Genomic DNA, 11812 nt, shown 5'->3' with positions numbered 1-11812 from the left:
GATATTCGGATTCCGATTGGGCGGGAGACAAAGTGGATAGGAAGTCCACTTCCGGAGGGTGCCAATTTCTTGGTTGCTCTTTGGTGAGTTGGTCTTCCAAGAAGCAAAGTTGTGTGTCTCTCCCGTCCACCGAAGCGGAGTATGTGGCGGCCGGTAGTTGTTGTGCACAACTCTTATGGATGAGGCAAACTTTAAAGGATTACGGTGTCATTTGTGACAAAGTGCCTCTTTGGTGTGACAATGAAAGTGCCATCAAGATTTCTCTCAACCCAGTGCAACACTTCAAGACGAAGCATATTGAGACTCGTGTATCACTTCATCCAGGATCATATTAGGCGAGGGGAGATCGAGCTCAACTATGTCAACACTCATGATAACCTTGCAGATTTTTCACGAAGCCCTTGGATGAAGCAAGATTTCGCAAGTTAAGGCATGAGCTAAATATCATTGATTCAAGCAATGTGGCTTGAACCCTTGCACACCCCACCATACTCATCATGCTTTCTTGTCTAGGTGTAGGCATGGACATATGGGGAGTGTTGTTATCTCAATGAACTCTCCCTGCCCCCATTATGCATAAACTAATCAAACTCTTTCACATTAGCCATTTTTGATGGCACTTGTGCTTCAAAGATGAGTTTTTGTCATGGGCTCAAGGTTAAAATCTTTGCGGCGCCATACCTCCGGACTCAAACATAGGTGGCCTCAGCCACCGCCCCCTCTTGGAGAGGAGTGTGGTTCTCGTCCTCTTTGTGTTGGTTTTTGCGTTTGTGTTTGCTCTCGTTTCCAGTCGTTTTCTTTTCTTGAGCTAAGATTTTTGAGCCAGTCTTCTTGCGGCTGAGCGGTACTACCGCTGGGTGCACGGTACTACCGCTGATAATGATCAAGCGATACTACTGCCCACTCCAAGCGGTACTACCGCTCTGAGGCGGGCGTGGGGGGTTATGTTGGGGCAGGGGGAGTTGGTTTTCTTCCCCATACCCATTCGCTCCACTCGCTCGTCTTCTTCGTCGCTCCAGCGATGTCTCGTCGCAGGAGGGCTTCGGTCGGTCGCCGTCTTCATGCCGCTCCTCTCCAATTCCTCCGGTGGAGTCGATCCCCACCGCGTCCTCTTGCCATGGATGCCGGTATTGCCCCCGTTCCCGTTTTATCTTTTCCTAGATCTCACATCTAGTTGTTAGGGGCAATAGGCATTGTTTTTCTTGATTTTTGGCTAAGTCGAGGCTTGAGTAGGATGGAGATGGCTTCTAGGCCTTTTGGATTGAAGTTTGGTAGGTTTATTTTTGAATTTGGCATCACCGGTAGTGCCAGATCTATCCATGGTAGTAGGGAACCTCCGTTCCCCGTCTAGAGAGGTACTACCGCTCATCTGGCGCGGTACTACCGCTCAAGCGGTTCTACCGCGGTTGGGTCGCGGTACTACCGCTGAATGCCCAATCCCATCATTCTCCTACCACTTTTTGATCCATGTTGCTTCGTTTGGAGGCTTATGCTCTTTCTTTCGTGTTGTTTCTTTTGCTCGTGTGTTTGGTTCCAGGTGATGAACATCCTGAGTAGCAAGCCCACCATGTCAACCCCGGACGTTCAACGTCAAAGTGCTACCGCACCTCTGAGATAGCGGGTGCTTCCTCAAGTTCTCATCCTCCGCCTCAACTCAAGAAGAAGCCTGCCAACAAGCCGAAGCCAAGGGGAAAGATTGTGACTGAGATGACTGCCAAGGAATTTTGGGAAAGGCGTCGCTGCAACCCCTATGCGGAAGACCAAGAGCCCACTTTGGTCAACCGCCCGTTCTGGAATCGTTTTCAGTTTGCCATCTACTTTGATGTGATCAAGGCTAAGAAGAATCTCTATGTTGATGTGCGCTCCATCGACACGGATGCTATGGAAAAGGACCCTGAGTACTTTGGCAAAGCCCTTCAGATGTGCTCTCAGCTGAACATCCTCAGAATCATGCAGTTAAACAAGGACTTTGATGCAGATTTGGTGGCTCAATTCTATGCCACTGTCTATCTCGGGACTGATGCAGAAAGGACTCTGACTTAGATGACAAATGGCAAGTTGCTTTCTGTCAAGTGGAAGGCCTTCATGGAGTTACTTGGGGTGGAAGATCACGGGCTTGAGACTCCAGTCGGCTTCCGCCCTCACCGCAATGCAACCTCCACTCACAAGCAAGCTCTCTGGCCCTACTGTTTTGTGAAGATTCACCCCGTGACTGAGAAGGAAACCTATGAGCTACCTACCTTTCTGTATGTCCTTCACCGCATTTTCAGAGAGACTCTATTCCCTCGTATGGGAATCTGGATATGGTCCACTCCTATCTCGTGGACATGCTTCTCTTCTGCCAGCACGAGAAGGAAACAGACACTGGCGAGTCCCTGGACATTTCTCATGTTATGTGGTCTGAACTTTTTTCTGCCGTTTCTGAGCGCAAGTGCCCGATCTATGGTCTATTTATCATGTTGCTCATTGAGAAGGCCTGGGCACATGTCTATCCCAGGGTTCTGCTGGAAACTGGAGAATTGGTTTCTCATGAGATCAAGCGTCTGAGAAAGAAGGATAATTGGGGCACTCCGGCTCCTAAGTCTGGAGGTCCATCTACAGCGGCTGACATGGAGATCGAGGGCGAGGCTGAGGCCGATGATGATGAGTACTATGAGCCCTCCGGAGTGGAGCCCTCTTGGGAAAAGAAGATTAAGCGTAAGATGAAGAAACTCTTCTGCATGGAGTCTCATGGCCAGTACATGTCTCATGTCTCTGAGAAGAAGGCCCGCAGCCGTCACAAGGAGCTCATGCGTCAGTTGGGTGCAACTATTAATAGCGGATCTGAGGGAAGGATCACTGATGAGGAGGAGTGGGTTCAGCAGCACTGCCAGTGGACCGATTCAGACGCCGAGCAGTTTTCGACCGAAGATGGCGGTGTAGACGATCCCGCTGGGATGTGATGTTCGAGATCCTCAGTTTGCTATCACCTGGAGCCGTAGCAATGCTCTTTGCCTTTTTGGTGTCTCGATGCCAAAGGGGGAGAGAGTATAGGGATTTGTGCCGAGTTGCGAGTGTGTGTGTGTCTTTGCGGTTTGTTGTGTCATTGCTTTCTCTTGTCGTTTGCTTGATTTGGTTTTGTGCCTGTGAGACCTAGTTCCACTCATATGGTGTGAGACATATGCTACCTTATCCATTATTATCTATGCCCATCAAGTACTTTGGTAATTTGTGAGTTACATACTTATCCTGTTATATACCCTGCTCACACGTACCCATATGCTTAGGTTGTTGGACTATAAAATATAGGGGGAGTGTTGATCCTAATGTGTGTGCTTTGCATTCCAAAGGCACTACTAATTAGGTGCACACATTCAGGGGGAGCCCGTCTATATTTTGTAGTTCTAAGTATCTCTTCATCCTTGTACTATCCTTGTGGAAATCCCTTGTTGTCATCATTCCACCAAAAAGGGGGAGATTGTTAAGGCATATCTCTCTCGATGTAGTTTTGGCGATTGATGACAACACGTTTGTGGACTAATCGTGTTCTTTGAGCATTTCAGAGATTCATCCTTTGGCACGAGACGATTCCTTCCCCTCGGAGTTTTAATCAAGACGGTGTAGCTCCTTCGTTTCTGTTTTGGTGGACATGTTTCGTAGGAGTCACCGTACTATCAAGAGGGGATCCGCTTTTGGTAAGGCTAGGGTGGAATCAACATGTACACATTCGTTTTGCACCCACTGAGCCTTCCCGCTTCGATGGAGGTTTTCTTCCCCTTCTATGGGTGTGGCTTGGTCCCAGCGGTAGTACCGTGGTGCCCAGCGGTAGTACCGCTCAAGAGCCACAGGCGGTAGTATCGCTCTGCAGCGGTATTACTGCCTGTGGGTCCTCAGCCATAGTACTACTACGGTACTGGGCTCCTACTGCATTGACTCGAGTCAGTCGCCCCTCGTGTCGGGTTGTGCGGCACTAAGCAGCGGCAGTAGAAGCGGTAGTACCGCTCAAGAGCGGTAGTACTGCCCTACCACCATGGCAGTACTACACTGGGTCCATCCTTTGCCCATCTGCTTGCCCTCCCTGGCTGCACGACAGTACCACGAGGGGAAGCGGTAGTACCGCTGGGGCTAGTGGTAGTACTGCTGCCCTCTGCGGTAGTACCGCCCTCTGCGGGGCTGTTCTGGGGGGTAACAGTTGGATTGTTCCCTCCTCTATAAAAGGGGGTCTTCTTCTCCAAAGTTGACCTATCTCTTCCCCCAAATCTCCATTGTTGCTCCAAGCTCCATTTTCGCCCGATCTCTCTCCCTAGCTAATCAAACTTGTTGATTTGCTCGGGATTGGTTGAGAAGGCCCAGATCTACACTTCCACCAAGAGAAATTTGATTCCCCCACTAATCCCTAGTGGATCTTGTTACTCTTGGGTGTTTGAGCACCCTAGACGGTTGAGGTCACCGCGAAGCCATAATCCATTGTGGTGAAGCTTCGTGGTGTCGTTGGGAGCCTCCAATTAAGTTGTGGAGATTGCCCCAACCTTGTTTGTAAAGGTTCGGTCGCCGCCTACAAGGGCACCAATAGTGGAATCACGGCATCTCGCATTGTGTGAGGGAGTGAGGAGAATACGGTGTCCCTAGTGGCTTCTTGGGGAGCATTGTGCCTCCACACTGCTCTAACGGAGACATACTTCCCCTCAAAAGGAAGGAACTTCGGTAAACATCATCGTCTTCACCCGCTCCACTCTTGGTTATCTCGTGCCTTTACTTGTGCAAGCCTATTTGTGTTGTATCCCCTGCTTGCTTGTGTGCTTGTTGTTGTTGCATCATATAGGTTGCTCACCTAGTTGCATATCTAGACAACCTACTTTGATGCAAAGTTTAATTTGGTAAAGAAAAGCTAAAACTTGTTAGTTGCCTATCCCCCCCCCTCTAGTCAACTATATCGACCCTTTCATGCTTCCGTTTGATATTCCTTTTCTACAAAACACTCAAATAGGCAAAAAACAGCAATTCGGGCTAGGCCTCCGGTTAGTAGGTTAGTCCCAAAAATGATATAAAAGTGTAGAGTAAAGCCCATAAACATCCAAAACGGGTAATATAATAGCATGGAACAATCAAAAATTATAGATACGTTGGAGACGTATCACCTGGCATGATGGGCATCATCAAGTTCGGGGTCAGCATCAAACACAGATGTCATCCGTACTTCGTCGCGATGTCGCCCGGTATAGAGGTGCCGCACACCCTATATGTGATTTACCGATGAAGTAATGCAGCACCAATTTCCAAAAGGGTTTAAACCCGTGAACATCGAGCAGTACGATGGAACGATGGACCCTGCCGTATGGATTGAAGATTTTCTTCTCCACATTCACATGGCTCGCGGAGATGACCTCCACGCCATTAAATACCTCCCTCTAAAGTTGAAGGGACCAGCACGACACTGGTTGAATAGCCTACCATAGAACTCCATTTGGAGCCGGGAAGATTTAGAAGATGCTTTCCGAGCCAACTTTTAGGGCACTTATGTCCGGCCACCGGATACTGATGACCTAAGTCACATAGTCCAGCAACCCGGAGTGACCTCGCAAACTTTGGAATCGGTTCCTAACTAAAAAGAACCAAATCATGGACTGTCCAGACACCGAAGCCTTAGCAGCTTTCAAACACAGCGTTCGTGACGAATGGCTCGCCCGACACCTCAGGTAGGAAAAGTCGAAGACCATGACAGCTCTTACTACACTCATGACCCGCTTCTGTGCAGGCGAAGATAGCTGGTTGGCTCGTAGAAGCAACAGTTCCAGCGACCCCGGCACTTCTAAGGCCAGGGACGGCAATGGTAGACCACGACGCAACAAAAACAAGTGTTGGAACAATAACGACGAAACAGAAGATACGACAGTCAACGCCGGATTCAGTGCTTCCAAACCAGGTCAGAGGAAGAAGGCTTTCAAGGGCAATAGATACGGTCCATCCAACTTGGACAAAATCCTCGAGAGGCCTTGCCAGATTCATGGCACCCCTGACAAGCCTACCAATCACACCAATAGAAATTGCTAGGTTTTTAAGAAGGCCAGTAAATTAAATACCGAACATAAGGCGAAAGGACCTCCAAGTGAGGACGATGATGAGCCCCGTCAGTCGAACACTGGGGGCAGAAGCAGTTTCCCCCCGAGGTGAAAATGGTGAACATGATCTATGTCACCCACATCCCCAAGAGGGAGCGCAATCGCGCATTAAGGGACGACTACGCCTTAGAGCCCGTCGCCCCAAAATTCAATCCATGGTCGGATTGTCCGATCACCTTTGATCGCGGGGACCACCCAACCAATATCTGTCACGGGGGTTCCGCCACCCTGGTGCTTGATCCTATCATCAACGGATACCATCTCACTAGAGTCCTTATGGACCGCGGCAGCAGCCTTAACTTGATCTATCAAGACACTGTCCGTAAAATGGGTATCAACCCAGTAAGAATCAAGCCCAGTAACACTACCTTTAAAGGAGTAATACCAGGCGTGGAGGCCCACTGCATGGGCTCCTTAACATTGGAAGTAGTATTCGGCTCTCCAAACAACTTCTGAAGCAAAGAATTGATCTTCGACATCGTCCCCTTCCACAGTGGTTATTATGCATTGCTCGGACGAACTACTTTAGCCCCCTTTAATGCAGTCATGCACTATGCTTATCTGAAGCTCAAAATGCCTGGACCGCGTGGCATCATCACAGTCAATGGAAATATGGAGCGCTCCCTTCATACTGGGGAGCACATCGCGACCCTAGCAGCCGAGGTGCATGGCGGCCTCATCAAGCCGAACAATATATCGGTCATCGAGACCAATGACATTGTTGAGCGAGTCCAGTCCGCATCTCAGTACGATAGCTCGATGGATCCGAAGCTCGAATAGCAGTTCGGCCTCCGCCAACTGCCCCATAAGGTAGTGGGATACGTGCCGCGTGTACATAGCTAAGAACTTAAAATACCTTGGGCAACACCGGAGGCACACTGCAGAAAAAGTCCATAGTACGGCTTGACCCTATTTGGACCTTAAATATTTTTTCTCACTGTAGGTTTATTAAAAACCTACCAATTCTACGGTTGCACGGGGGCTCCTTTCTAGGTCCCTCTTTATCTTTTTTGCAGACAACCATCTAATCTTCCTCTTAAAGGATTCCCTACCAAGGAGAAACGGCACAGACGTGCGGCAGGGCCCCACTAGGATCTTCAAACCACTACTTTTAGGCCATGTGGAAACCTTTCCCTTATGTAAACTTTTGGCATGTACATGGCCACGATATTCATGGTATTATCTATCGCAACACGTCTCGACGTATTAATCAGGGTATAAAGGAAGCGGTTGATCACCACTTTTGTTCGGTACTTATTTTATATTATCATCTGTATTCCCTCCCTACTTCAGACTGCCACACGTGCTTTAGTCCGGCCTTAACGCCGGGGGCTGTATTCGGCCTGGCACATTCTAAAGTTCGAACAGCTATAGGGAACTCTTCGGCGTCCCGGATATTGCATTATATGCATCGGCTCCGAATCATGTCTTTGGTCCATAGTTGGGTTGCCCGGCTCTTGTGCTTACCTCCTTACGTTCCGCCCACTCGGCTAAGGTAGTAAAGGGAGAACTACTGTGATTGTATTCCTGGTTCGCCCGGTCAAATACCTTAGTAGAGAAAGCCAACAACTGACTGTCATGATAAGCGAGAGCTGGCCAACGATCTGGCGACTTAGTATTACACTACAAATCGTTAGCGATTCTCACCGTGTTATACGAGGGGCTAGTCTTCGTCCAGCCGCGTGGCAAAGGCACCGTAGTCCGATAGCCGCACACGCAACAAGGGCTAGTACTTAGCCCCACATTTAGACTCCTATGGCTAAGTGAAGGTAATGAAGTTACATAGTCCGATTGCCTGGTTCATCCCGCGGACGCCTCCTCTATGGACCAAGACGTTGGATAAAGTGCGGTCACGCGTTATGTGGAACACCCCTGTAGCATCTACATGGGGGCAGAAGCCGACAACTAGCAACTTTCAGAAATATAAACAATAAAGGGTCGCACAGGAGGAAAAAAACACTTAAAACAAAAATGCGCAAGCATAGATATCTCAAAGGACGGGTTCATAACATAGTTTGTACAACCCGAACACATTTACTCAAATACCACATCCTTAGAACATTGGCCCGCTACTACACGGGCTCTTTCTAGGACATTGTCGAAGTACCTCTCCGGCTTTCGATGATCCTTGCCTTCGGGCGGACCTGTGGTCGCCACTTTGATGGCCTTCAGGTCCGCCCGAAGGCCATCCGAGCACCCGCTATGCAGGTCGAACGCTTTATAGCATCGATTCACGGCCGCGCGTCGACAAGCCGCTTCACTAAGCCGAAGTAGGTGCTGGGAATAGGCTCGGCTGGCCAGAGTTGGAGTACTAGATCCTTCATGGCCAAGCCGACCACCCTATGCAGCTCCGCAGCTGCTTCAGCTGGTCGCTTAGAGGCGTCAGATGCTCCGGCGCGAGATACTGCGACCAGAACAGCTTCTTGGTCGAATTCCCCTCCTGGGCTCAGAAAAAACTGCGCGGCATCGGTGACGCTCCTCGAAAGACGGACAAACGCACCTAGAGAACTCCAAACTCAGGTAAGCAAGATATACCTCTTACCTCCAAAGCTACTCTGCAAAATAAAGGCCTTACCAGCCGCTATCTGTCTCGCCCATTGGATCTCCTCGCGAGCACTCCGGGACTCTATCCGCGCCTCTTTGGCATCATGGAGAGCCTTGGCAATCTTAGACGACTGGTCTGAAGTCTTCTGCTCCAAGGTCTCGCATTTGCGGATGGCGTCTTTCAGCTCCTGCTCGACTTCGGCCACCCGAGCTTCATGTTAGCGGCGGGCAGTTTGCTCGGCCTCAAGCTCTGCAGCCGCTTTGTCAGCGGCTGCCTTATTTGCCTCTGCCTCCTTCTTGGCTTGGGCAAGGGCGTTCGTGAGGGTCTCGACCTCGGCTGCGCCAACTATGATCATAATCAAAAAATTCCATGAGTTAACTACTCAATATACATATCACTTCTGATATGAAAATAAATTCCTTCTTCACAATCTCCGCATACCTTGCATTTTCTCTAACCGCTTGTTGATGCGGTCGATCTCCTCATCGACAACTCGAAGCTTCCGATTGAGTTCAGAAACCTCTGCAGCATGGGAAGTAGCCGCCAACATGGATGCCTATTACAAAAGTAGCACAGTATATTATTATTCGGATTATTATGTGGATCCTCTATCCGTTTTTTTAAACCGGACAGAGTATCAGGGGCTACTGTATATATACATGTTTATCCTTTCACATGAAAAGTTTTTAGAACATTACGTCGCATACCTCAAAGCTTGTTAGTAGGCTGCAGAAGGCTTCGTTCAGTCCGCTTTTAGTAGACTGAACCCTTTCCATAACCGCACCCATCAGGGTGTGGTGCTCCTCCATGACGGAAGCACTTTGCAGTGCTTCCTCCAGAGCATGAGACGCCTCCGGATTAATGGAGGCCGCTGATGGAGCTGCTGCTCCTCCCCCCTCTTTCGAAGGGGGGTGCTTATCTGATCCCAAAGCCACGTTGGTCTTCGGAACGGTGTTTGGCGGGGGCCCGGATTGATGGGTCTCCCCACCTTCGGTTGTCATGGGGGTCGCCTCCCCCAGGTCTTCGCGACCAAGGTGTTAACCTCAGAAGATTTCTCAACGGCCTCGTCTGCCCCTCCTTGGCCAGGAGTAGTCCTTCTGGACGACACTTCGGTGTCCTCCATGGTGATCGGCAAGGGGGCTCACGGCGGCGTGTCACTATCCTCCTGCTCAGGCGGCAGAGAGCTCCCCTCCGATAAAGGAGTATGCGGAACCTCGCGGGGAGGGCTGAAAGGCACACAACAAAACAACTTACATAACAGGAGGCAGAAAGACTAAAGACGAACAGTAAGTTTAGGAATGCTAATGATTCAGCCAAGGGCTTCACCCTGGGAGGTCTCTTGTGGACTTGTTCGGACTCTGAGTCCAAACTATCCATGAGGGCCAACTTCCCTCTTTTTGGCATCTCCCCCTCCGGGTCTTCGGATGCCGTCCTCTTCTTCCTCCTCCCCTTACGAGGGGAGTCGCTTTCCACCTCCTCCTCCTCCTCCTCTTCTTCCCCGTCTCCTTCGTGGGAGGAGATGACTTCGGTCTCTCCGGACACAGTGTCCGAAGGACCTTTGCAGCGGGGGCCGCCCTTGGCCTCCTTGCCCTTCTTCTCTGGCGCCTGATAAGGCGCCGGGACCAGCATCTTGGTTAGCTGGGGGTGGCTGGGTTCTCCGGCAGCGGTGCCGGACAGTTGATCCGCTCCACCTTTGTTGTCCAGCCCTGTGCAAAAGGCAGGTGATAAAATATCTATTAGTTAAAGCATCAGCCGAATACGTCTTCGAAAAAACTAATGCTTACCTCTGAGGCCGGATTCTTGATGTCGAGTCTGATGTCCTCGGTCTTCATTGGCCAACTTTTCTGGGCCTTCAAGAGCAGCTTCCATATATCTTCTTGTGGTGCCGAAGAAGCGCCTCAGGGTCCGTGTGGTTGTTGATACGTCTTCAACGTATCTATAATTTTTTATTGTTCCGTGTTGTTACTTTTACAATCATTTTATATCAACTTTATATCATTTTTTGGGACTAACCTATTGACATAGTGCCCAGTGCTAGTTGTTGTTTTTTGCTTGTTTTTTATATCGCAGAAAATCAATACCAAACGAAGTCTAAACACAGCAAAATGTTTTAGAGATTTTTTCTGTACCAGAAGACACCCCATGGGCCAAAGAAGTACCAGAGGGGTGCCCTAAGGGGGGCACAACCCACCTGGGCACGCCTGGGGCCCAGACGCGCGCTGGTGGGTTGTGCCCACCTCGGTGGCCTCCCGCACCGCCTCTTCGCCCTATAAATTGTAAAATATTCCAAAACCCCCAAAGATAACCCTAGATCGGAAGTTCCGCTGCCGCAAGCCTCTGTATCCACGAAAACCAATCTGGACCCTGTTCCGGCACCCTGCCGGAGGGGGAGATCATCACCAGAGGTCATCTTCATCATCCCTATTGTCTCCATGATGAGGAGGGAGTAGTCCACCCTCGGGGCTGAGGGTTTGTACCAGTAGCTATATCTTTAATCTCTCTCTCTCTCTCTTTCTCTCTCTCTTTCTCTCTCTCTCGTGTTCTAGAGTTGACACAATCTTGATGTATCGCAGGCTTTGTTAATATAGTTGGATCATGTGGTGTTTTCCCCCCTCTATCTTGTTGTGATGAATTGAGTTTTACCTTTGAAGATTTCGTTTTATCGGATTGAATACTTTTATGGATTTGAGAGCACTTAATATATCTCTTGCATATGAATACCCGTGGTGACAATGGGCTATTATATTGATTCACTTGATATATGTTTTGGCACTCAACTCACGGATTCCCGATTGACATGGGGGTAATCTATGCATAGGGGTTGATGCACATTTTTGTCTTTTGTTTCTCCGGTAGAAATCTTGGGGCACTATTTGAGATTCTTTGTGTTGGATTGAGTATTATGAATCTGAAACTGTTTGATGCATATCGTATAATCAACTCATGGATACTCGCGGTGACATTGGAGTATCTAGGTGACATTAGAGTTGGTTGATGTGTATCACATGGTGTTATTTTAGTACGAACTCTTGGTTAGATCGATTGCAAAGAATAGCTTGGTGTTATTTTAGTACAAACTCTAGGATAGATTGATAGGAAAGAATAGCTTTGAGGTGGGTCCGTACCCAACAAACAATTTCTTCTTATGTTCTCCGCTAGATAAGAACTT

Source organism: Triticum dicoccoides, chromosome 3B, assembly GCF_002162155.2.
Source record: "Triticum dicoccoides isolate Atlit2015 ecotype Zavitan chromosome 3B, WEW_v2.0, whole genome shotgun sequence".
Lineage (NCBI taxonomy): Eukaryota > Viridiplantae > Streptophyta > Magnoliopsida > Poales > Poaceae > Triticum > Triticum dicoccoides.
The sequence above is the reverse complement of the archived record's forward strand: the minus strand, read 5'-3'. Positions refer to the sequence as shown.